The sequence below is a fragment of the Tachyglossus aculeatus genome, chromosome 3 (genome assembly GCF_015852505.1).
Source record: "Tachyglossus aculeatus isolate mTacAcu1 chromosome 3, mTacAcu1.pri, whole genome shotgun sequence".
NCBI lineage: Eukaryota > Metazoa > Chordata > Mammalia > Monotremata > Tachyglossidae > Tachyglossus > Tachyglossus aculeatus.
The window spans coordinates 87,830,702-87,857,711 of record NC_052068.1 but is presented as its reverse complement, the minus strand read 5'-3'; the positions used below and the strand labels follow the sequence as shown (position 1 = coordinate 87,857,711).

The window sequence follows — 27,010 nt, the reverse complement described above, 5'->3', positions numbered from 1 at the left end:
GTCTGGGAAGGCCTTCTGGAGGAAGTGAGCTCTCAGTAGGGCTTCGAAGGGTGGAAGAGAGCTCGCTTGGCGAATACACTAACGATGTCTGTCTACTTCTTTTGTTTTGTTGTCTGTTTCCCCCACTTCTAGACTGTGAGCCCATTGTTGGGTAGGGATTGTCTCTATTGGTTGTCGAATTGTACTTTCTAAGCAGTTAGTACAATGCTCTGCACAAAGCAAGTGCTCAATAAATACGACTGAATGAATGAACATTAATGCTGTGGGGCTGTGGGGGAGGGGGATGAAGACATTCCAAGAGCAAGTGAGGCATTAAGAGGTTAAGGAACAAGTAGGACTGGTGGTTGCATGCCAAGAACAAGAAATCCTGAGCTTTGCAAATCATCACAAAACCAAGACTTTCTAAACATCAGAAAAGGCGTCACATGGTTCTATTTTCTCACAGTACCGTTAGAGAATGCAGATGGCTTCAGCCTCATGGCACACAAGGATTGAATCCCAAATAGGTAACAACAACATTTCAATATTTTCCTTCAACCATTGAAGACAAGAAAGCATGGCCTAGGAGAAGCAGTGTGGTCTAATGAAAAAGAGCAAGGGACTGGGAGTCACAGGATCTGGGTTCTAATCCCAGGTCCGCGACTTGTCTGCTGGGTGGTCTTGGGTAAGTCACTTCACTTCTCTGCGTCTCAGTTACCTCATCTGTAAAATGGGGATTGAGACTTTGAGTCCCATGTGGGACACGGACTGTGCCCAACCTGCTTATATCTTGTATCTACCCCAGAGCTTAGTACAGTGCCTGGCACATAGTAAGCATTTAACAAAAAACAATTTTAGGTGAATGAGTTTTAACTCCTCTTCAAGTACTTTGGACCAAGAGTAATGTTAGTTCCGCTACACAGATCAACGTGGGGAAAAAGGAACAAAAGATTGGCGGGATGGTGGAAGGAGGAGAATTACCGAGATGACTGCCTTTTTCCACAATGCCTAGGAAATTAGAGGTAACAAAGTTCAATCTGGCAGAAATTCCGTGGTTATTTTCTTGGAACTCTATGATTTCCAAATAAAAATGACTTTACTCCATCCTAATCCTCCTTGACTTCTCAGCTACCTTTTTCATGTGGACCACCTGTATATATGTTGGTACATATTTATTACTCTATTTATCTTACTTGTACATATCTATTCTATTTATTTTATTTTGTTAGTATGTTTGGTTTTGTTCTTTGTCTCCCCATTCTAGACTGTGAGCCCGCTGTTGGGTAGGGACTGTCTCTATGTGTAGCCGACTTGTACTTCCCAAGCGCTTAGTACAGTGCTCTTCACACAGTAAGCACTCAAATTCGATTGATTGATTGACCACCTGCTTATCCTAGAAACACTATCTATCCTTGGTTTCTTTATTTTATGGTATTTGTTAAGACCTTAATATGTGTCAAGCGCTGTTCTAAGTACTGGAATAGATGAAAGTTAATCAAGGAGGAAATAGTCCTTATCCCACATAGGGCTCACAGTCTAAGTAGGAGGAAGAACAGGTATCAAATCCCCAGTTTGCTGTTGAAGGAACTGAGGCAAAGATAAGTTAAGTGACTTGCACTGAATGAAGACAACCTTGGCATTGTCCTCAACCCAACTCTCATTCAACCCACATGTTCAGTGTCACCAATTTCCGTCGATTCAACCTTCACAACTTTTCTAAAATCCACTCTCTCTTTCTCTAACCAAACTGTTACTATGTTAATTCAAGCACTTATCATATCCCCTACCTCGATTACTACATCAACTTCCCTGACTCCTATTTCTCCCTGCTTCTGTCCATCCTTCACTCTGGCTGCTGCCTGGATCATTTTTCTACAAAGCCATTCAGTCCATTTTTCCCCATTCCTCAAGAACCTCCCATGGTTGCCCATCTGCTTCTACATCAGACAGAAACTCCTTACCATAGGCTTTAGCACTCAATCACCTTGCCCCCCTCCTACCATACCTACTTAATTTCCTACTATAATCCAGCCCAAACACTTCACTCCTCTAACGCCAACTGACCTACTCACTGTACCTCAATCTCATCTATCTCATAGCTGTCCTCTCACCCATGTCCTGCTTCTGGTCTGGAACATCTTCTCTCTTCATATCAGACAGATGATCACATTCCCCACCTTCAAAGCCTTATTAAAAGCTCATCTCCAAGAGGCCTTCCCCAACTAAGTCCTCAATCAATCGTATTTTTTGAGCAGTTACTATGTGCAGAGCACTATACTACACACTTTGGAGAGTACTACAGAGTTAGCAGACACATTCCCTACCCATAACGAGGCTCCTGATTTCCTCTTCTCCCACTCCCTTCTGTGTAGCCTTTGCACTTGGGTTTGTATCCTTTATTCATCCCTCCCTCAGTTCCATAGCACTTATGTACTTATCTATAAATTATATATGATTTATTTGTCATCATTATTTATTATTTATTTATAGTAGTGTCTTTCAATGCTTCTAGACTGTAAGCTCATTGTGGGCAGGGAGCCTGTCTACCAACTCTATATTATACTCTCCAAAGCGCTTAGTGCAGTGCTCTACACACAGTCAGTTCTCAATAAATATGATTGATTGATCTGTGCCCTGCTTTCTCCTCCACAGAGAGCCTCTAGTCTGTGGAAGGGGTAAGAGTGGTTTAGGGGACCCACCTTCCAAGGTTGTGCTGTGCAGGGACAACCTCCCAAACAGGCAGAATAAAACGTTGTCAGTTGGAAAAGAACAAGATAAGTTTTGAGAAAAGTACCTCCAGCTGTGTTCCAGGTAGGCAATTTCTGGGTGGAGCTTGCTAGGTGAAGGGCCCACAGCAATTGCCTAGATAGAGATTGCCCAGGTGATGGGTGAGCAGAAATTCCCCTCTGGTTGAATTTGCTCAGGTGATGGTTGTGAAGTAATTGTCTGGGTCAAGCTTGTCCAGGTGATGGGCAAACATTAATTGCCCAGGTGAAGGGTAGGTAGCAATTGCCCAGGTAGAGCTGTGGGAGATTCCAGTGGGATGTCCAAGTAGAGATATCCTGAAAGGAGAAAGAAATGCAGAAAAATAGAGCATTCACTATGTCCTACTGGAAGGACAAAGGCCCGAAAGTCAGAGTACTTGGCTCTAATCCCACCTCTGCCACAAACCCTGCGCGACCTTGGACAAGTCACTTAAATTCTGCTTCAACTGTGAAATGGGGATTAAATACATATTCTCCCTTCTGTTTATATTGGGAACCCCATGTGGGACAGGGACTTTGTCAATCCTGATTATCTTTTATCTACCCCACCCCGCAATTAGTACAATGCTTTGCACATAGTAAGTACTTATAAAATGATATTTTTCATTATAGTTAATTTGTTAGATTTGGGAGTCATCCACGTAGAGGTGATAGTTGAAGCTGTGGAGTTCCTCAAGGGAGTGAGTGTGGATGGAGAATATAAGGGAACCCAGAATTGAGCTTTGAGGAGCTCCTAATTAAGGAAGAGGTGAGAGGCAGAGGAAGAGCCAGTAAAAGAGACAGAGTAGAGGTAGCCAGAGAATCTGGAGAGACAGAGAAAGCAACATGGTCTGGAGGATAAAACGCAGGCCTGGGAACCTTAGTACAGTGCTCTGCACACAGTAAGTGCTCAATAAATATGATTGAATAAATGAATGAATGAGCCAGAGGACCTGGGTTCTAATCCTAGTTCTGCCCCTTACCTGCTGTGTGGCCTTGGCCAAGTCACTTCACTTCTCCGTGCCTTAGTTACCTCACCTGTCAAATAGGGATTGAAACTGTGAGCCTCACGTGGAACAGGGCCTGTGTCCAACCCGATTAGCTTGTCTCCACCCCAGCGCTTAGTACAGCGCCTCCCCTGTCAAATGGGGATTGAAACTGTGTACAACCCGATTAACTTGTATCTACCCTATCGCTTGTCAAATGGGGATTGAAACTGTGAGCCCCACGTGGGACAGGGCCTGTGTCCAACCCGATTAGCCTGTCTCCATCCCAGCGCTAAGTACAGTGGCTGACCCCTAGTAAGCGCTTAACACATACCATCATTATTATTACTAACCCAGCCCAGCGGAGGCTAATGAGCTGAGCTCCGCCCTTGCCCATCCTAGCTCAAAGCTCCTCCTTCCAGGGGAAGAAAGGAAAACTTCATTTCCCAGCAACCGCTGGGGCCCTTTTCCCTTTCCAGTTTTTGCACGTGTCCGGTGGGGAGGGAGGAATCGGGACGTCACATTCCTGCATTCCCTTTCCCTGTGTCAGAGCAGGGCTTGCTTTCCCTCCCTCCTTCTCTCTGTGTCTTTCTCTTTTTCTCTTTCTCTCTGCCTTCCTCCCCACCCCCCCCAGCCTCTCCCCTTCTCCCCCTGGGCCGCAGCAGCCCCCCAACCCTGGAGCAGCCAGGCCCAATGAAACCAAAGCCTGGAATCTGATCTCCGGAGCCCCTCCCTCGTCCTCCTCTCCCCACCGACCCGAGCCGCAGTGAGGAGGGGGAAATCGAGGTAACATCCCCGCCACAACGCTTGTTTATTATTGCGATGCATTCTTCCCATTGGCATTTGCAAATCTTGCCTAATACTAATGGTATTTGTTAAGCGCTTACTAGGTGCAAAGCACTGGTCTAAGCGCTGCATACGGTGGGGGGGGGGGGGAGATGCCCACCCTCCCGAGGGGCAGGGAGACCAGCAGGCTGGAGGGGGCGGGGGGCAAGCGTTCGCAGAGGGTTTGCACCGTCCTGTGACTGCTGTCATGTCTCGGCTCCCGCCCCGGAGAGGGGAGGGACCGGCCCCAGCGTGATGTGTCTCTTTCTCCGTCTCTCTTTGTTTTGAAGTCGCTTTTTTTTTTTTTTGCTGCATTGAGGTGCAAGTGTGTTGCCAAATTGGCAACTGATTTGGACTCTCCCTCCGGAGAGTCGGGACCAGCCCGGACTGGGGGTTATTTTTTTTTTTTTGGGGGGGGGGGCGGTATTGACTTCTCGGTTCTGCCCCGGCTTGTAGGCCACATTGCAGAGTTTATTTTGCTTTCATTCCATCTTCCCCCATGTGATTTTTCCCCCCCTCCCCTCGTCTCCCGTTTCCTCTCCCTCTTCTCGTGCTGTCGGTCTCTTGCGGGTGCGTGCCTGGGGCTGGCCGTCGTCTAGACCATCGTTCATTCATTGTCGTATTTGAGCTTTTACTGCGTGCGGAGCGCTGTACTAAGCACTTGGGAGAGTACAATACAGCGATAAAGAGTGACAGTCCCGGCCCACAACAATACAACGATAAACAGACATATTCCCTGCCCACAACAAGCTCACAGGCTAGAGGGGGGAGACAGAAAATAATGCAAATGGACATCAATATAAATAAATGAAATATAAATAAATCCCCCTCCACGGTGAAAGCCGGGGGGTGATTGGTATGTGCGGGAGGAGGGGGGAGGATCCCCAAATCCAATCAGGCTCCTTGACATCCCTGCACCCCAGTATTAATTCTTTCTTTAATTGCATCATTGTGATCCCGTCCCTCGGGTACATGAGACAGGCCGAACGGGCTCCCAGCGGAGAGGACACGTTCCCCGGGTGGGTTGTGTTGGGGGTTGTGTGTTTGTTTCTCTCCCCCCCCCCCCCCCCCCCGTTTAATAGGATGTTAGTCAATAATGTGACTTGGGTGGATCGCCATGACAACACGACGGCTGCCTCTCCGGTATTGTGTTGGAGAGTTGGGGGGGGGGGGGGATGCTGGGAGGTGGGGTTAGAAAAGAGGGGAGGAAGAGGAGGAGGGGAAGAAGAGCTGGCTTTGCTCAGAGGTTCCAGAGCCCCATCAGGTAGGCTCGAGGCTTCGTGGTGATGGATGGGGCTAGTCCTTATTGAATCTGTTTGCTTTCTTGAGCCATAAGAGGCTGCATCCCTATTGTGGTCCAGCCGGGCGTCTCTCCGCATGGTTTGACAGGGATTTTGCCGTCGAGCACTGTGGGGATTGGCTTCTTTTTTTGCTGGGGTTGTGCGTATGGTTAGACTTAATGGGCTCCCTTCAACCCGGGGTGAATGTTTATCTGCGCACTACTGTAATTGGGGGTCTCTAGTATCAAGGAGTAGGGGATACCTTTAGGATTGTATTAAAACACGAAAACAGATATGCAGAATCTCCTCAAATACACTAATGAGGGCCTAATTAGGGTTGTGTTTACTCACGCACCCCTCAGGCACCGTGTGTTTGGGTTGTTTTTGAAAAAAGCATATGCATATTATATACACATTGGGTGTACACTCACAGTATATAAGGAGTACATATGCCATATACTGAACTACGTATGCGTAAGAATGAACTGTTTTTTGAAATGGCACTATGACCACGAATGAAGGGCAGGGTGAGGGTTGGGGTCTCTGTGTTTCTATCTGTCTCGTTTTCTCTCTGTCTCCCCCCACCCCCCTGCTGTCACTCTCTCCAGGCAGTGAGAGACAGCTAATTCCTCCCATATATGACTTGACCCTTGCACCAACCCAGTGTAAAGTGGGGAGGGCGCTGGCAGTGCTGAGGGGTTATTTGGAGCCCTTCCCAGCTTCCTTGCACTCTGGGGGTGCTTCCGTGCCCCTGATCGACAGAGGTGGATGTGGGTTTTTGGGGGGAAGGGGGAGGGCAGCCCTGGTCTTTGGCCAAGGGGTGGGAAAGGAGTCCCCAGAGACAAGCTGGGCGCGGCTGGACCGTCTTACTCTGTGTCTTCCCCTCCCTCCCTAGATACACACACATACACACACACTCTCTCTCTCTCTCTCTCTCTCTCTCTCTCTCTCTCTCTCTCTCCCCCCCCCCCCCCCCCACTGCAGTCTCCAGATGGAAGTGTTGGCTCTGCTTCCCCTCCGGTGTCCACGGCCGCATTGCCAGGGCTTGGGTAGGGATTAGCTTGGGGGAGGGGGCATGATGGCCCGTTGTTGGCCCGGGCCACAGATGACCTGCCCCAGCTCCCAGCCGGGGAAGTGACACAGCAGCAGAGAGTCGCCACCGCCCCGGGAAGGGAGGAGGGGAGGATAAGTGAGCCCAGCTGCCTGGCCAGCCCCAGATCCAGCCGCTTTCCTCAGCAGCCTTGATCTGCATGCCTCCAGCCCCAGCCCAGGTTAGGTAAATGGATCACCCAAGGTCTCGAGTCCTAAAATGTGTATATACATGTGTGTATAATAATAAGGGTATTTAAGTGCTTACTATGTGCCATTCACTGTTCTAAGCACTGGAGTGGATACAAGCAAATCGGGTTAGACACAGTCCCTGTCTCACATAGGCCTCGCAGTCTCCCCATTTTACAGATGAGGGAATTGAGGCACAGAGAAGTGAAGTGACTTGCCCAAGGTCATACAGCAGACAAGTGGTGGAGCTGGGATTAGAACCCATGCCCTTCTAACTCCCAGGCCCATGCTCTATCCACTAGGCCAAGGTATCACTGAATCACTGGCTGATTCACTTGGAGACCTTGGTTAAGTCAAGTCACTTCACCTCTCTCACTCCTTAGACTCTATCATTGCACCAGATTTCCTTCTCTTTTCCCAGCAAACCAATAGTTTCAGCAAGTATAGCCTTCCAGCAGTGTGGGCATTGGAGTCACGTTCTAGCATTCACTCATTCATTCAGTTCATTCATTCATTCAGTCGAATTTATTAAGTGCTTACTTTGTGCGGAGCATTGTACTTAGCACTTGGGAAAGTACAACGCAAGAATAAAGTTACAATCCCTGCCCATAATGCACTGGTTTATATCTACTATTGAGTTGCCTTTATATGATAGACACCATATATATGATGTGTAATAATGATGGTATTTAAGTGCTTACTATATGCTAGGCATGTGCATATATAATATTCTATGAGATGTAATAAACCATGGGTTATAGGCTTTTTGCCTATGGAAGGCTTAATTATATGCAGAATATATATTACATATTTTGTAGGAGATGTAATAAACCATGGATTATAGGGTTTTTGCCTCTGCAAGGTTTAATTATATGCAAAAGTGCTTTGCTTTGATATGCCACCCATTAAAGAAAGGAGTGGGGCTCCAGTATAGATGCTGGATAAGGAAAATGGTTAGGTGTGGGGTTCAGTTCTCTGGTTAGGATGTTAAAGAAACTGTTCTCAACCCAACAATGTCAACATTTAGGGAGCCCTAGTGTGTGCAGAGGACTGCATTTACTAATCGCTTGGGAGGGTTCAGTAGAAATAAGTATACCTTATTTCCTCCCTCAAAGAGTTTACAATTTAGTAGAGGAAATAGATGCTTAATAGGAAGTAAGAAATGTTTAAGGAAGTAATAGAATATAGGGTTTGTATATGCTAGAGGCTGGGGTAACATAAGTACTAGCTGGTACAGAAGGGCTGAATTGGCAGGTTTGGGAATATTAATGGGTGGAAAACCTCCCAGAGGAGATATGATTGCAAAAGGACTTTGAAAATGGAGAGAGCTGTGGTCTATCAGATATAAAAAGGAGGGGGTTCCAGGAAGTTGAGAGGACTTGTTCAAGAGGTCATAGGTGGGAAAGAGAGAATGTGGCCCAGTCAGGATAAAAGGAACAAATTTTGCAAGCTGAGGTGTAGTGGGAGAAGAGAACGAATAAGCAGGAGGAAGAGGGCTGATTGAGGGCTTTAATGATAGTGATCAGAAGTCACTCCTTGATGCAGAGAGGATTGGGCAACCATTTGGTTTTTGTATAGTGAAGAGATGGGTGCAGATCAACACTTATAAAAATGGTTTGAGCAGCAGAGTGAAGTATAGACAGGAAAGGCAGGGAGCCTGGAGACAGAGAAACTAGTGTGGAGGCTGATGTAGAAGGCAAGTTGGGAGGTGACAAGTTTTGGGGCAGCTGTTTGGTTAGAGAGGAGGGAATGGATTCTAGAAATATTGAGGGAGACCTGTTAGCATTTGGCAACAAACCTGAATATGGGGGTTGAAAGAGAGGAAAGTGTCAAGGAGAATCCAAGGATACAGACCTGAGACATGGAGGTTGGCAGTGGTGTCAGCTGTGATGGAGAAAAGGAGTTGGGGGAAAGATGAGGAGTTCAGTTTTGGATATACTGAACTTGAGGTGCCAATGTGATATCACATAGAAATGTCTTGAAGGCAGAAGGAATGTGAGATTACAGGATAGGTGAGAGAGGGGTCAGAGATCCAGGCCAGGAAAGGAGTCATCTCCTCTTCCTCTCCCAATCACCTATTCAGGGAGCTCTGCTCTTCCATCCTAAAACTAAATTATTTGATTCCTGACAATATACCCAGAGGCCAGGAGTGTGTTACTAGCGTCATTTTAAAATCAGTTGTGTTTACCGAGTGCTTACTGTGTGGAGAGCACTGTACTAAGCATTTGGAGGTGTAAAATTTATTTATTGCATTCACAGTGGAAATAACCTCAGGAGTAGGGGTGGTGAGGAGCAAAATATCTATTTTTGAGATTTGGAGCTAGTGAAAGAAACTGAGGAGTAATAATAATGGTGGCATTTGCTAAGCGCTTACTATGTGTAAAGCACTGTTCTAAGTGCTGGGGAGGATACAAGGTGATCAGGTTGTCCCCCAGTGGTGCTCACAGTCTTCATCCCCATTTTACAGATGAGGGAACTGAGGCCCAGAGAAATGAAGTGACTTGCCCAAGGTCACACAACTGACAAGTGGCAGAGCAGGGATTTGAACCCATGACCTCTGACTCCCAAGCCCGGGCTGTTTCCACGGAGCCATGCTGTAAACTTCAGCATGCGGGTAGGTTACATGGGTTCTGCCACATCTTGAAGGAATTCTGTATTCCCTACTGCGTCTACAGGGCTTTACTACATTTTGTGGAGAAGGAGCACTGGAGCAAGGGGGTAGGAGTGGACCATTCTGGTTTCCATCCTAGGCCTCATGGCTGATTCACTTGGATACCGTGGACACTCTTTAGAGTGTCTCACTCTTTAGACTCCATCATTGCCCCAGATTCCCTTCCCTCTCCCCAGCAAGACAATTGTTTCAGGAAGTGTAGCCTTCCGGTTATGTGGGCATTGATTTCAGTTTCCAGCACTAGTTTAACCCACTGTTGAGTTGCAGGTTTTTTTTCATTTTAATTTTTCTACTATCCCAGGTTTAACAGTCTGGTCATTGCATGCTGCTCTCGGAGGTGCAAGATATCCCAATTAGAAGCAATGTGGCTTACTGGAATGTGGACAGGCCTGGGTGTCAGCAGACCTACGTCCTGACGTTTGGTTGCTGTTTGACCTTGGGCAAGTCACAGCTTTTCTGGGCCTCAGTTTCATCATCTATAAAATAGCGATTCAATAACTGCTCACTTAGACTGTGAGCCCCATGTGGGAAAGCACCTGGGTCCAACCTGATGATCTTGTATCTACCCCAGCAGTTAGTGCTTGGCACATTGTTAATGTTTAGCAAATGCCACAATTATTACTATTATTACTCGGTGTGGGTTTTTGTCTCCATACATGGGCCTGTCCATCTGGGCTCCTGGGACAGGTGAGCCCACCCTGCTGCCAGAGGTTCAGGACTGGGGCTTGAACTTATAGCTGGCAGGGAGCCATGAGAGCCAGGCCATGGAAACATGGGAATCCAGCCCCTCTGGGCCAGTGGAGTCAGGCAGGAAGTGCCAGGATGTGAACTTGCCTGGGTGAGAGCCGCAAGATTGGTGTGAGGCCGGGTTAGGTCAGAGGCGTTTTCTAGCAGTCTCTTATTACCAAGGTTTTGGACCAGAAGCATCCTGCTGCACCAGGGTGAGGATGTGTGTGCTGGAGGAGCAGTGGTCTGAACATTTTCTTGCAAAGTTTTTTCTCCCACCCCCATGTGACCACCCATGTCCTGAGTTGGGTGCACCAATGGCTAGCACCCTCTTTACCCACCCTCAAGCATGGCTCTACTGGATTGTCTAAATCAATCAATCAATGGTATTCATTGAGCGCGTACTATGTGCAGAGAATTGTTCTAAGCACTTGGGAGAGTATGATACAATAGAATTAGCAGACTCTCTCCCTGCCCTCAACGAACTCAGTCTAGAGGGGACGAGAGACATTTATATGAATAAATAATTTAAAGATATGTACATAATGCTATGGGGTTGGAAGGTGCTCTAAGATCCTTTCTCCCATAGCCTCCGGGTCTTTATCACCATACCATCTCACTGATTTTTCAAACTGCTTCCTTCCTTGTAGTACATATATCAAGTACATGCGCATAAGTCTTTCTTCTGATAGTGTGTCCTGCTGTATTCAGACTGGAGTGCATTGTGTGGGAAGACTACAATTACAACAGCATTCTTTCCAAAATGTGTGATGGCAACTCCACACTGGGAAAATTGACTGTAATGAGAGACAAGTGAAAGTATGCAAATAATAAAGCTTTAATGTGCAGATTCTGTGTGCAGCCCCTGTAAATGCTCATGTATTTGTGGCCCGGAGTTTGCTCTTTGAGCAGGGGCTTTGGGAAGATCCCTAAAATGGACACAAAAGCACAAACAGCTCCAGGCACTACAAGTAACAAGTTTGTCGGCACAATAGGGGACAGTCATTATGTGGTTGGGACAGGCAGTCATACATTGGGCTTCCAACCTCCATAGGTAACCTTCCCCATCAGCCAAGTGGTATTGTTTTTGAATATGAAGGATGACTATCCTTTGTTTACCCCATGGCGGAACCCTAAAGAGGTTTACCCTATGGAACAAGTTGAAAGACAGTTCTGAATCTTTTTCCTGTCTCTCTAGCAAAGCAGCATTTCCCCATCCCTTCTCGCTTTATTTAATCAAAAAAGTCACTAAGATTCTATATTGTGACTGCCTTATCTAAGCATCTCACAGGAATTTTTCGAGAACCAGGGTAATAGTGTTCTTGGAGAGTTTGGCACTCTTCAGATGGCTACTCAGCATGTACAAAGTATGACATATTTCTATGTCAGGTATTCAGACATTTTGCTTTAGTGTGTTTACTGTAGTACCATAAAAACAGCAGTCTGTCAAAGTAAGACCTGTTGCTCAGTGAAACTTGTTCAAAGGGCATCTGCTTAGGCCACCTAAAAGATAATGAGCGTATCTCTCTATAAGAAGCAGATTGTAACACCCCCCCCACCCAAAAATGCATCATTGGTATTTACTGAACAGTTTCTGTGGGCACAGTACTGTACTAAGTGCTTGGAGGTGTACAATAGAATAGAGTTGATAGACATGATCCCTGCCTTCAAGAAGCCTACAATCTTAATTCTACACAGAAAATGCCAAGCCACAAAAGGGGTGGTGGTGGTGGGTGGGGTGTGTGTGTGTGTGTGTGTGTGTGTGTGTGTGTGTGTGTGTAATGCCCTTCCTGAGGACAAGTTGAAAACGAGTTGTAGAAAAGAATTTTCTTCATCCTCATAGCTGATATGGTCTTGCTTAAAGTGTGTTATCCCAATATTTTTGAGATTGTAAGTTTAACTAGACTAGAGGCTTTGACTCATACTGACCTCCGTGTATTCAATTTTCTGGATACCTTGTAATATGCACAGTCATTTTGGAGTTGAGTTAGATTTAAGAAGTAAAGGAACTGACCTGTTGGAGAATTCATGCCACTGTACATCACCCGAACATAGTGTATTTTAGACTGTGGTGTTTTTTTTAAATGGCATTTAAGTGCTTACTGTGTTCCAGGCACGTTACTAAGTACTGGGGTAGATACAAGCTAATCAGGTTGGACACAGCCCATGCCCACCATGGGGCTCACAGGATTAATTTCCGTTTTACAGATGAGGTAACTGAGGCACATAATGATTAAGTAGCTTGCCCAAGGTCACACAGCAGATTGATGGATTGGTCCTCTGAGTCCCAGGCCCATGCCTTTCCAATAGGCCACACTGCTATTCTGTGGCTGACCGGATTATCTTGGTCTTTCTTCCAGTAAATTTCTTATTATAGTAAATTTATGTGTTTACTTAGCTCACAGTAAGCACATAACACATGCCACTGTTATTATTATTATTTATTTCTGATCATAATGTAATGCAAGCATTTACACTTGACTGAGGAGGTTCAAAGTCTGTTTCAGGAAAAAAAAGATTTCTGTTTTCTGCTCATGTTTGCATAACTTTCAAATGGAGAAGAACTAACTCGAGGCCGGGCTTATGGTCTTATGGACATGTGATTTTTATGGTGCCGCACCAAGTCATGGCAACAACTTATTAAGTTATTATTTATTTAAGGTGAGACTCTTATCAGATAACCATATTGGAAGTGGCCTAGGCAGTCCAAACCTTCGCCCATCTTGTCCAGTTGGTTCCACACAGAAAATCCCTAAAAGGGGACAAAGCATCAATTGCTACTTTTAAGGCTGCACTGAATCTTTCTTTAGGTTCTGACAGGTTTGACTGTGAGCCTTCATGCTCCAAGATGGGCTGTGGGTAATCTGCTGGAGAAATCAGGAATAACACCTTAAAAACCTTGGCCTTCTTCCAGGCAATCAGTGTTCATTTGTTAAGCCCCAGCACTGCCTTTAGCTATTTCCCTTCAATGAAAAAACAATGGTTCCTGCCTTGGGGGTTTATATTTGAAGTTACACAGTGCACAGAAAGCATAAAGTACATAGGTGAGAAGGTGGTTAAATGTAAAACACGATAAGATCTTTGGCATGGATGTTTGTGTGTTGATGTATATGTGATTATTGTAGGTAGGGCAGCTCTTATCAAAGGGTTTCATAGAAGAAATGAGTTTGGGGGAAGAAATTGAAAAGAGCTAAGACCAATACAGGGAGAAGAGCTAGTTACATAGCCCAGAAAGGGGAAGGCATCCTGGACAGAAGTAGGCATCCTGGACAGAAGTCACATGGGAAAAGGCAGGATAATGGCATGGGGAAAGGATTGTCTGAGATTGATTAATGTAATTAAGGTATTAAGTGCTTACTCCATATCAAAGACTGTACTAAGTGCTGGGGTAGATAAAGCATAACAATAATAATAATTATTATAGTATTTAAGGGCTTACTAGGTGCCAGACACTGTACTAAGCACTGGGGTGGACACAAGTAAATCGGGCTGGACACAGTTCCTCTCCTACATGGGGCTCACAGTCACAATCCCCATTTTACTGATGAGGTACCTGAGGCCCAGAGAAGTGCAGTGACTTATCCAAGGCCACACAGTGGACAAGAGGCAGAGCTGGGATTAGAAGCCATGACCTTCTGACTCCTAGGCCCATTCTCTATCCACTACGCCATGCTGCTTCTTTTAGGTCTCACTTGGAACTCACAGTCTTAAGTAGGAGGGATAACATGTATTGAATCCCCCTATCGCAGATGAGGGAAATGAGGTACAGAGAAGTTAAGTGACTTGCCCAAGGTCGGATAGCAGACAAGTGTCCGAGCTGGCATTAAAACCCAGGTTCTCTAACTCTGAGACTCATGCTCTTTCCATTAGGCCATGCAGAAATTGGGCAAGAGTTTGAGCTGGGGTTTATCTCCGCAGTGAATTCTTGATTGTATTGATTTGGTTGAAGTTAAATGTACAGAATGCATTCATAATGGATATTAGAAACTGGCAGGTAGTGTGTGGATTTTAAGATTCCTGTTTTTCATGGGCCCTGTGGGTGATTTATGGTACTAGTAAGCACTTACTGTGTGCAGAGCACTGAATTAAGTTCTGGGAAAGAATACATAGTTGGGAATTAGATATGGTCCCTCAGAGGGCTCACCATCTTAAAAAAAAGAGGTGGGGAAGAGGTGAGGGGAGTCGGGACTGGCAACAGACAAACAAGGTACGGTGAACTGAAACATTACGATGGCAAAAAGACAAAGACAAAAATCAGTAGGGTACTGTGACTAGAGGAGTAGTCCTCTAGACTGTAAGCTCATTTTGGGCGGGGAATGTGTCTGTTTATTGTTATATTGTACTCTCCCAAGCACTTAGTTCAGTGCTGTGTGCATGCACAGTAAGCACTCAATAGATACAATTGAATGAAGTTCATGCTCCTTAGCTCTCCGAGTGCACAGTCACAACTGCACCCCTAGCAGCCTTCTAGAGGTTGTCATGGAGGCAGTGTCAGACTGCGGCTGCATTTCTCTTTCTCACACAATAGTGGATGTGATTGGGATGGAAGTTGCTCGGTCCTGTGGAGGAGAGCCAGGGTGGGGTCCGGGAAGGTGATGGTGTGGTAGAGGAAGACCCCGAGGGCCCTGAGTGATGTGATCCAGGACAGCAAACCCCAGGAGGATGTGGGAGGAGAGTCCCAGCGTGATCAACTGTTTAAATCCTTGATCTAGAAATCAAGTTCAAGAATATATATTTATGAATATAATCTTAGCTTTTTCGATTATTTTATGTGTTATCCTGGTGAAGTAGAATATTGCTGTTTCCTTTCCCATATATGAAAAGCACACATGGGCCAGAATTAGACTCTTTGTTAAACTTACATTTGAAATTTGTGGGAAGTTGAGCAAAGTATATTTTGTGGGCCTGGATTTTCTGAATAATTTATGTATGCTTGTGAAGCCAAAGGGAGGTGTGATTTTGATTTCAAGCTTTTTGCTCAGCATCTACCAGTGTCTATTCATTCTTTAAGGTGAACCATGTTGAAATGTTAAAATTTTCAAATCAGCAAAATCTTCTGCTGTTTTTCAAGTTATCCAGGCCCTCCAAGCACAGCTTACAAAGAAAGGTATTTTATTTCAAAACACTCTCTCACACACATTGGTTTTCAGAAGGAAAGTAACTCCTAGGCCTGCAGGGCCCTGGTGAAGTCAACTTAAGAGCACTCTGCAAGCCAACACAAATTGATGGATTATGCACTGAGGGAGGAGTTGAACTTAGTCAAAATTCTGTGAGACTTTTATGGTATTTGTCAAGTGTTTACTATGTGTCATGCACTGTTCAAAGAGCTGGAGTAGTTACAAGTTAATTGGCTTGGTGGGGTGGATACAGTCTTTGTCCCACATGGGACTCATAGAACGGTTTACCACTGTTATCTCACTAATTCTCCTGAACATCTTTATGAGAGAAATAACCATATTATACCCCAGGTTCAGATGGGGAAACAGGCCCACAGAGATTTGGTGAAATGTTCCAGATCAGAGGAAAGTCCAAGCTTCCTGGTGTTCTGCTTTCTGCCCTCTCTAGAAGTCCCTTTGGTGCTAATTCCATAGGTGGTTGTTTTTGGTTAAGGCTGAGGGCACCTTGAATGGGAATGGACAAGCTGGCTTCTCAAGGCCCTTCTCAAGTCCCTTCCAAGCCTTAGAATTTCTCATTTCATTAATAGTTTGTCCAGTTAGGTCTCTGGGCCCCCGATGATGAGCTGCCCTTTATTTCTAGCTTTTCATCTTCCTAATTTGACCACTAGCTTCTAAGGTTAGGTATGTTTAAATTTTGGTACTGTGGGATGGAGCTTCCTGAATGGTTTGGGATGTGGGGAGGGATCTTTTCTCTCTTCTGGGGAAATCCAAACCATCTACCCCCAAGGAGCAAAAAAGCTAGTTCACAATATTGGGTTGTTTTCCAAGATGAGAAGTTTGTGCCTTTTGAATTCTTCGCATTCTCAAATGAGCCATATTTCTGTGTTTGAATGCATACTGAGTTGAATTTTTAACTTTAGGATGCTCAGCTAATCTTTCCATTACATGCTTCCTAGAATGCCTAGCTACCTATTTACTTCCACCCCGCCCCCCACCCCCACCCCTCCAAGTTGGTCAAAGAAAATTGCCTCAGGGCTGGTCAGCTGACTGCACTGCAGAAACTCAATGCACCACAAATCAGTTTTGCTGGACAGGACATATGAAAAGCTGAGATAGAGCAGTTTCTGAATGGGTATCCTCTCTATAGTATTTTTCCAAGTGCTTAGTACAGTGCTCTGCACACAGTAAGCACTCAAACAGCTTGGCCTAATGGATAGAGCCTGGTGCTGGGAACCAAAAGGCCTTGGGTTCTAAATCCAGCTCTGCCGCTTGTCTGCTGGGTGACCTTGGGCAAGAGACAAACACTTCAGCACAATCAGGAACAATCCTCGTTGATCATGTGGTAGCTTTCCATGCCCGGAAAGAATCTCCCCTCAGTTGCTTGAACTGTGAATCCCAAGGTCAGCTAGGGGGACACCTTTTTTAAAATGATATTTAAGTACTTGCTATGTGCTATGTGTTAGGCACTGTACAAAGTGCTGTGGTAGATATGGCCTAATCAGATTGGCTACAGTCCATGCCCCACAGGGGGCTCACTGCCTTAATCCCCATTTTACAGTTGTGGTATCTGAGGCCCAGAGACGTTAAGTGATTTGCCCAAGGCCACACAGCAGACAAGTGACAGAGCTGGGATTAGAAACCAGATCTTCTTACTCCCAGGCCTGTGCTCTTTCCACTAGGACATGCTGACATTCTCACATTTCACAGGAAGGTGGAGCAAGAAAGGTCAGTTCACTACAAAAGTGCTTCTGTGCTGGTCCAGGCCAAGCAGATGTGTCCTAAGTGAGGCTTCAGGCCCAAGGGTTGCGTGCTTCCTCTGGCAGGTAATCACCTGACCTGGTGCTGCCTCCCAGCCTATTGGGGATCCGAAGAGGTGGCCCCACTGGCATAATCTTCTTTCTTCTATCCTCCCCTTTTCAATACCACATTCACTTTCATCATCGTCATTAGAGATAAAGGCCTATATAGGTTGGGAAACAAATCAGGAGAGTGTTAGACCTGCCCTTCATTGCAAAATTACCTCAGGTTAGATTATGTTAGTTTCAACTGTGTGACTTTGGGCAAGTCACTTAACTTCTCTGGGCCTCAGTTACCTCATCTGTAAAATGGGGATTAAGACTGTCAGCTCCCTGTGGGACAACCTGATCACCTTGTAACTTCCCCAGTGCTTAGAACAGTGCTTTGCAAATAGTAAGCGCTTAATAAATGCCATTATTATTATTATTATATTATTATTATTATTTTAAGGAAGGAAATTCCTGACAGAGCTGGTCCACTGTTATTCTAACCAGGGTTCTATTTTGGCCTCTCCCTATTAATTCCTTTAATGACTGTCATTGCTGTTCTCTGGAACTCAGTTTCCTATCTGGAACCTAAGGGTAACAGTTCTTCTCTCAGGGGAAATCTGTGTGAATTAGTGGGTCTGAATCTTCCTGTGCATGGCACCTCATGATCAATATGTCCAAGCTGAACTCTGCATTGTTTCCTCCCAAATCCTTTCCTCCATCTAACTTTCCCTTCACAGTTGAAAACCCTGCCACCCACCCAGTATCTCCAGCCTGTAGTCTTCGCATTATTCTTGACTCCTCCCTCTCCAACTCTCATATCTGGTTTATTGGTAAATTTTGTCGGATTTTCCTTCACAGTATTTCCAGGATCTGCCTGTTTCTCTCCATCCAAATAGCTATCAGGCTGGCCTGCCAAACTTGAGTACTGCATCAGCCTCCTTGCTGACGTTCTTGCCTCCAGTCTCACCCCTTTTACATTCCATATACTTCACTCTGCTGCAAGGATGATTTTTCTAAAATTACATTTTGTAAACATCTCCACTTTTCGAAAAGGTCTAGTGGTTGACCATTCATCTTCTGCATCAAGCAGAAACTCTTGAACTCTTTAAGGTTCTCAGTTAGCTCTCTCCTTCCATCCGTACTCTTCTCCCACTGCATGCCAGCTCACACTTGGTTCTCCTCAAACTAACCTACTGACTATGCCTCATTCTCATCTGTCCTGTCTGGAATTCCCTCACCCTTCAGATTCGACAGACCGCAACTCTTTCCAGCTTCGAAACTCTTCTGAAATCACATCTCCTCCAGGAAGTCTTTCCTGATTAATTGCTAATCACCCAGTTACTTCAGCACTTCTTTGCTACCTATGACTTGTATACTCACAATTTCCTGTAGCACTTTCATTCATTCATGCAATCGTATTTATTGAGAGCTTACTGTGTGCAGAGCACTGTACTAAGTGCTTGGGAAGTACAAGTTGCATACCTCATATCCCCAACTACTTAAAGCACTAACTCGTGTACCTAACAACCTTTTCCTTCAAACTCATATTCATAAATTATTTTAGTGTCCCTCTCCCCCCACTAGACTGTAAACTCCTTTGAGGGCAGCTAGTGGGTCTGCTAATTTTATTATACTCCAGCACTCAGAAGAGTGCTCTGCACACAATATTGGCATTGAGTATACACTATTCCTTTTCTAGACTGTAAGCTTGTCATGGGCAGGGAACATGTTTGCCAACTCTGTTATATTGTACTGTGATCCACGCATAGGATGTGCTCAGTAAAGTACCACTGATGGTGATGGTTCATTGGTTGATAACTCCTTTCAGTGAAAATGTGTCTGGCTTCAACCTGTAGAGAAAATGGAAAGGTTAGGTAATCCAGGGTTAAAACCCAGTCTGTGTTATGTGATGTGGCAGTCCCTCACCTTTAGAAAAGAGAGGTTACTGTTTTTTCTTCTGATGCTGCACCAAATCTACCAGATCTTGGGAGAGATCATTTAGGAAAGGAACTCAAGTACCTATTATTACTATGATCTGGGGCAGAGTTATTGCCTTTGGAAGAAGAAGGCTATGAAAATGGAACTTTGTAGATCGAGGCCATTATTCTTAATAAATTAGTGTTCAGAAATCAAGTGGCCTGTGGGATCCATGAGTACACTTCAGAATGGTAACCAGAAGAGCAAAGCATCTCAATCCTGATGCCCCAAACAAATATTAAAATGAATAAATCAGTTTTGAGCCAAAGTCCCTTTGATTATAGCTATTTATTTTAAATCATTCCATAAAAATAAACAAATAAGTGCCGAAGTGATGTATTTTACTCCCTCAACGGTATATTTAGCAAGCTCACGGATGATGTTGCTCTCCATCTTGAAAGGAGAATGAGAATGGAGAGGATTACATCTTCTCCATGAGGCCTTCACTGACCAAGACCCCATTTCACCATCTCACTGTCCCTTCTGTGTTGCCCTTGCACTTGGTACAAATCCAGCTGCTTTATTTCACCCACCCTCAGCCCCACAGCACTTATATACTTATCTGTAATGTATTTCAATGTGGACAGGTAGCATATCTCTGTCACTTCTGTTGACTGAATGAGTAAATAGGATTAGAGAATCTAGATCCATAATTGGCTGTTTCTAAGGATCTAGGGATCCAAGGAATCAGAAATTTGAAGTGTTCTGCTGCTAATATTAAATAATGAATGATCACAGTACTTGTTAAGCAATTACTATGTTCCAAGTGCTGTTCTAAGCTCTAGATAGAAAGATTGAGGTTAATCAGGTTGGACATAGTCCCAGTCATATGTTTGGGCTCACACTCTTGATCTCCAGTTTTTACAGATGAAGTAACTGTGGCACATAGAAATTAAGTGACTTGCCCAAGGTCATAGAGCAGACAAGCGGCGGAGCCAGGATTAGAACCCAGGTTCTTCTGACTCCGAGGCCTGTGCTCCATCCACTAAGCCATGCTGCTTCTGTAAGCACAGGTTCTGCATCCTGTGTCTGTGCTCTGTATGCTCTGGTTGCAAAGGGCTGTATTTTCATTTCCAGCCTGAAACTGGGTGGATTTGCTGCCACTGTTGGTGGCTGCAGCCTGTCCCCCACTAAAAGGAACTTAAGTCAAACTCATCCTGGAGATTACAGCCTCATATGGCCTTACCCTGGTTCTGGACCCTGCCTGGTCTGATGACTCCGGTCACAACAGCTGGATTCAGCTGGAATCTCCAAAAACAGGTTGTTGGCTGTGGTGGTCTTGGCACGCAACTTGCTCCTGCAGTAAGTTCCAACAGCCACACAGAAACAGGTCCACCATTCATAATATTAATGGTATTTGTTAAGCGCTTACTATGTGCCAGGCAGAGTACTAAGCTCTGGGCATTGTAATCATGTGCAATAGCAGCCTGGCCCGCTCTGCCTTGGCCCCTGGTTACAAAATGGGTGGAAGAGGAGGCTGAGCAGGGCCAGCCCGAGAATTCCTTAGACCCAGCTCGTGGGCTTGCGAATAGCATGGCCACCAATGGCCCCTGATGCTATGGGACAAAGAGATGACAGCATGGCCTAATTCATTCAGTTGTATTTATTGAGTGCTTACTGTGTGCCAAGCACTGTACTAAGCTCTTGGGAAGTACAAGTTGGCAAAATATAGAGACAGTCTCTATCCAACAACGGGCTCACAGATATGGATAGAGCATGGGCCCGGGAGTCAGGAAGACCGAGGTTCTAATCCCGGCTCCACCACGTGTCTGTCATGTGACCTTGGGAAAGTCCCTTCACTTTTCTGGGCCTCAGTTACCTCATCTGTAAAATGGGCATTAAGACTATGAGCCCCATGTGGGACAGGGACTGTGTCCAACCTGATTAGCTTGTATCTTCCCCCAGTGCATAGAACAGTACTTGACACACAGCACTTAACAAATACCATCATCATCATCATCAGTACATAACATCCCAATATGCGATTTTGGTGCTTAGAACAGTACTTGATACATAGTAAGTGCTTAACAAATACCATCATCATCATCATCAGTACATTGACATGCAGCTTAATGGGGAGACATCCCAATACGCCACTTTGTGGATGTACATTGATTATTTTCATTGTCCTAGAGAATTTCTCCAAGGTCCCCCTGAGCCTCCCATTGGCTCCAGGACCTTTGCGTTTCCCTCCCAGATCAGTGAACTCCAGCCGCGGGTCTCACCAGCAGGAACTGTGATGGAGAGAGAGGTTTGGTGCAGAAAATAAGAGTACTGGTTACAGAAGTGCCCAGTTCCATTTCGGTACAAAACAGACTAACTGTAAACCATTCTGCCCTGAATAACCCAGACAGATGGCCACTTGGGAAACCCAGGCTGAGCTAAAGAAGCCTGGCGCTCTAACGTAGATTCCAGCTGACTAAAGATTTCTGTGGCCAGCTCTCAATTATTTCAAGGATGGATGGACAGGTTGGTAGATAATTTAGGCCCCAGATTCTCACTTTGCCTCTTGGCCTTCCCTCCCTTTAGCCATGATCCTGAAACTTTGTATACTGTATCAGGCAGTGGAGAGTAGAAGGGAAAGTCAGAATCTTCTTCTTTCTGGGCTTAATTCAAGAATGGCTTATCCATCTCAGGGGCTTCTCTGGACTAGTTGAGGCAATCTTAATGCCAGTGTCCTTTCTGCTGTCCAACTCTTTTGTGTTGTCTTCCAAGTTCTTAGTACAGTGCTCTGCACGTAGTAAGTGTTCAGTAAATACCACTGAATGATTTAATAATCACAGTTCTTTCCAGAGGATGTCAGGTTATATGAAATAACTTACCCAGGTACTGCTCTATTTATAAATGCCTATACTGGAACAATGACTACAATTGGGTGGGGCTCAGTGAGAGGAAAACTTTCTCCACCATCAGGAGTTGGCGGCATTTCACTTTATTTTGCTGGCTTAAGTCTCTGCTCTTAATGAGCATCGAGAGGACGGGTCTGGAAGCCAGTGGACTTGGGTTCTAATGCCGACTCAGCTGCTTGCCAGCAATGTGGCCTTGGACAAGTCACTTAATTTCTCTGGACCTCATTTTCCTCATTGCTAAAATAGGGATTCAATACCCATTCTCCATCCTACTTAGACTGTGAGATCCATGAGGGACAGGGACTGTGTCTGACTTGATCATCTTATATCTACACTAGCAATAGCACAGTGCTGGGCAAATAGTAATTGCTTAGCAAATACCACAAATTATGGAGTGGTAAACACTACTTACCAGGTGAGGAGTCTTGGCATTCTCTCTCTGGATCCGGGCAAGTGCAGGTCCCTTCTGAAATCTGCTGGATGTGATTCGTAGGTTTCTCCCTCACTTCCTCAGCCAGGTTTCCCCAAGCCCTAGGTGTGACCTCCAAGTTCAGAGAGCAGGGGACACCCAAAGCACCATTAATCTGGACCAGATATTTTTCTGACTTTCACCAGTTAAACAGGAAGGATAGGCCAGGTCCCAGCTTGGGAGGTTTTGTTTTGGGGAAAAAAAAGTCCTGTCAATCCCCCCAGATTCCCATTGACATTTTCTGGTGGCGGAATGGCCTCCCTCTTTATATTTGCACAGCATTTTGCCAAAAACAGTGGATCACCCTCCTTGCCTTAGGAGAACTGTTTTCAGAAATTTTCACTCTCCTTTGACAAAGTCATTAGGTGGACTGGAAGCCAGAATGTAGGTCAGAAGCCAAGAGAGCGGAGGTGGGTCTCGCCCCTGCACAGCTGCTTCCGGGCCTGCCTGGGCTGGACTCTGCTTTGTCATCGGAGTAGCCTCTGGTCTGCCAGGATGAAAGCTCCTCTAAGAAGAAGAAAAGTGAAAACTAGAGCCAGGGTCGGGGTGGGTCACTGATGGACACTAGACCCACGTGATTTAGGCCAGGCATGCAATGTGTCTCGTGGTAGCAAACAGAATAAATATTTGTTTGTTTTATTTATTTAGTCATATTGTCTGTCTCCTCATCTAGACTGTAAGCTCAGTGTGAGCAGGAAATATGTCCATTTATTGTTGTATTGTGCTCTTCCAACCGCTTAGTAAAGTGATTTGCACACAGCAAGTTCCAATAAAGATGATTGAATTGACTTGAACGTTTGGCCGAACTCTGCCTGAATCTAGAGTTTCTGGGAGTAGTAATAGTAATGATGGTATTTGTTAAGTGCTTACTATGTGCCGGGCATTGTTCTAAGTGCTGGGGAAGATACAGGCTCATCAGGTTGGACACAGTCCCTGTCCCACTTGGGGCTCACAGTCTTAATCCCCATTTTACATATGAGGTAACTGAGGCCCAGAGATGTGAGGTGACTTGCCCAAGGTCATACAACAGACAAGTGGCAGAGCCGGGATTACAGAGCCCTGACCTACTGACTCCTAGGCCCAAGCTCTATCCACTATGCCATGGTAGAACTCCTGACATACTCTCTCAAGCACTTAGTACACAGTAAGCGCTCAATAAATACCATTGATTGATACTTTTCCCTTCCTTGCTTCTGAGTCTGCTCAGCAAGCCTCCCAGTTTCCCGTGAAAGTGGATGCTATTTGTGAGCTGTGGGACTCTAAGGACAGAGCTGATGAGGAGTGAGGCCGGGTGTTTAAAATGAAAGTTTCACACACAGAGGTATTTGGGGCCAAATCCCCAGACTGGAAGAGGACAGACATGCCAAAAAATGGCTAATCTGATCTAAAACCAGATGACCAACTCTTTTTTTTCCCCCCTCAACTGTATAACTAGACTACACGATGGTCTGGTACACTTCAGAGTACACCTTTGAGAGTAGGCTTTGGAAGAGGAAGGAGATTATGAAGACTCGACTGCAAGTTCATTGTGGGCAGGGAATGGGTCTGTTTATTGTTGTACTCTCCCAAGTGCATAGTACAGGGCTTTGCACTGAATGAATGTGAAACCTGGGCACTGTATTATCTATCCATCAATAATATTTTTTGAGTACTTACTGGGTGCAGAACACTATTAAGTGCTTTGGAAAGTACAGGTAGCAGTATGGTGTAATGGAAAGAGCATGGTTCTGGGAATCAGAAGATCATGGGATCTAATCCCGGCTCTGCCACTTGTCTGCTGTGTAACCTTTCGCAAGTCATTTCTCTTCTCTGTGCCTCAGTTACCTCATCTGTAAAATGGGGAATGAGACTGTGAGCCCCACGTGGGACAGGGACTGTTTCCAACCCTATTTGCTTATGTCCACCCCAGTGCTTAGTACAGTGTCTGGTTATAGTAACAAATACCACTATTATTATTGTTATTATTGCTGTATACCAAACAATCCTACAAGTAGCTTACAGTCTACAGGGGGAGACATTTATTAAAATGAATTACAGGTAGAGGAAATAATAGAGTACTAGGCTATGCACATAAGTGCTATGGGGCTGGGGTGTCAAGGTGCTTATTGGGTACACAGCCAAGTACTTAGGTGATGCAGAGGGGAGGATGGAAAGGAGAAATGAGGGCTAGTTATGCTCATTTTCAGGCAGCAAGGACAAGATCATTTAAGCGACTCCACGATGTCATATCTTCTGCAACTGGCAGAGAGTCCTGCAGTATCATATATTTATTTTTATCATTTCTCTTTAAAGCCCCAAACACCATCTTTACTTCACTGTGCATTGTGTTTTCTACTTGTGGATTTCTAGTTCCCAAATTCCAGCTATAGATGAAATGTTGTTTCCAGAATTTTCTGAAAATGCATTTTCAATCACCACTGCTTTGCCTCCTGGAGTTCATCCCTCCCTGTCTCCCTCCCTCCTTCCATCTTTCCCCCATCCTAAGATCTCCAACTCTCTTTCCTGTCGCTGACCATTTGAAGTTGCACTTAGTTGGAAGGCATGGGCTATTTTAACAAGTTCCTGAGACTCTTTCCCTTTTCCATTTTCTCAATTATGTGCCCAGTCTTTGTCTTCCCTGGGGACAGAATGAGCAAATGGATTTAAGCATAATAATAATATTATAACCAGGGTTTATACAGAGTCTTTCTTCTTCAGAACTCAAAATGATTTCACATCCACCATCCCATTTTGTCTTCACAACATTCCTTTAAGGAAGGAAAGGAAAGCTATTATTAAGATGCAGCATAAGGAATTTAGCTTTGACCAAAAGAAGGATTTTTGTACAGCAAGAGGCTGAAAATATTGGACTGGGACTACAGAGTGAGGCTATAACATCTTACCTCTTTGAGGCCTGAAGATGAGGGTCTCCCCTTTCAATCAGTCATATTTATTGAGTGCTTATTGTGTGCAGAGCACTGTTCTAAGCACTATACTGTCCTTGTCTGGGTTAGTGTGGACCTGGTCAGCTCAGAATCAGGAGAAGGACTCGAAGACTTTGCTAGGGGCACAGAACCCTGTGAATCTCACTCTGGCTAAACCTATCCTGTAAGGAGGTTGGAGGAGACTGGTTACAAGCACTACATTGCTCCATGAAGCCCAAATAATCGTAATGAAGTATTTCAGTCGAGGAACTCAAAACTCTGTAGGTACTCCTGTCTGGTGGTGAACGTTGTCACCCTTATTTTACAGACCGAGAAGCTGAATCAGAGAAAAACAGTGAAGGAACCCAAGTACTTTGGCTCCCAGCCTAGCGTCACTGCTTTAACAATCAAATGCCCATTCCTTTGACATATTTTCAGCCCAAAGAATTGCCAAGTGACTGTTCTGTGTTTGGCAGAAAAGTAAACCCCAAGGAAGGGAAAGGGAGGAGAGCATGTGTGAGAGAGTGTGTATGAAGGGGACCAGTGGAGGGAGGGGCTTGATTCACCCTAAAAGGATTAGGAAGCTTTGCAGTAATAATTATGGTAATCATTCAGTGCTTTCTGTGTGCCACACAAAATCAGGTCAGTGACAGTCCCTGTCCCACACAGGGCTCACAATCTTAGTACAAGGGAGACCAGGTATTGAATCCCCATTTTAAAGATGAGAGAACTGAGGTAGAGACCACATGCTTTCTTACCTTTCTTGGGGTTCACTATTATGCTAACCTTAGAACAATCACTTGGCAATTCTTTGGACTGAAAATATGTCAAAGGAACAGGAATTTGCTCATTAAATCCATGGGTCTAGGCAGGTGCCATCTGCCCTTCCCGCACACTCCATTTCCAGGAGGCAGAAAGACAGAAATAGTAGTAGCATATATCAGTCCATCAATTGTATTTTTTGTGGCATTTAAGTCCTTACCTTGTATTGAGTGATTACTTTTTGCAGAACACCATTCTGAACCCTTGGGAGAGTACAGTATAACTGATTTGGTAGTCATGTTCCCTTCCCAAAATGAGCTTACAGTCTAGAGGGGGAGAGACTTTGCATGCATCTCCCCACTCTTCAAAACCTCCAATAGGTGGGCAACCATCAGAGGTTTTTGAGGAGTGGGAGACATGCACAGATTGTGTTTTCCCCACGGTTTTGCTCTTTCAGGCTCCACTAGTGAGTCAACCTCAAGATACTTTTGAGGAAGTACAGTCGCATGATATTGTTTGGATTGATGCAGTGAATCTGCTCTGTCTGACTTCCCAGTATGTAGTTCGTGGTGGGAAGGTGCTTGCTTTGAAAAAGAGGGGGAGGCCTGAGAAGGGAATGTTGCTGTTGAATTCCTTGTGATGGTGGGCGCTGATTAG

The 27,010-nt window shown here is 45.1% G+C and overlaps 1 protein-coding gene across 3 annotated transcripts in view; it reads left to right on the top strand.

The window, feature by feature from the left end:
- Positions 1-4,242: 4,242 nt before the first annotated feature.
- CTIF (cap binding complex dependent translation initiation factor) overlaps positions 4,243-27,010 on the top strand; it is a 385,876-nt gene continuing 363,108 nt past the window's right edge. For all 3 annotated transcript variants that reach the window (XM_038743775.1, XM_038743777.1, XM_038743774.1), the window contains exon 1: positions 4,243-4,495. The gene's annotated coding sequence lies outside the window, so the exon portion shown is untranslated. The remainder of the gene's footprint in view (positions 4,496-27,010) is intronic.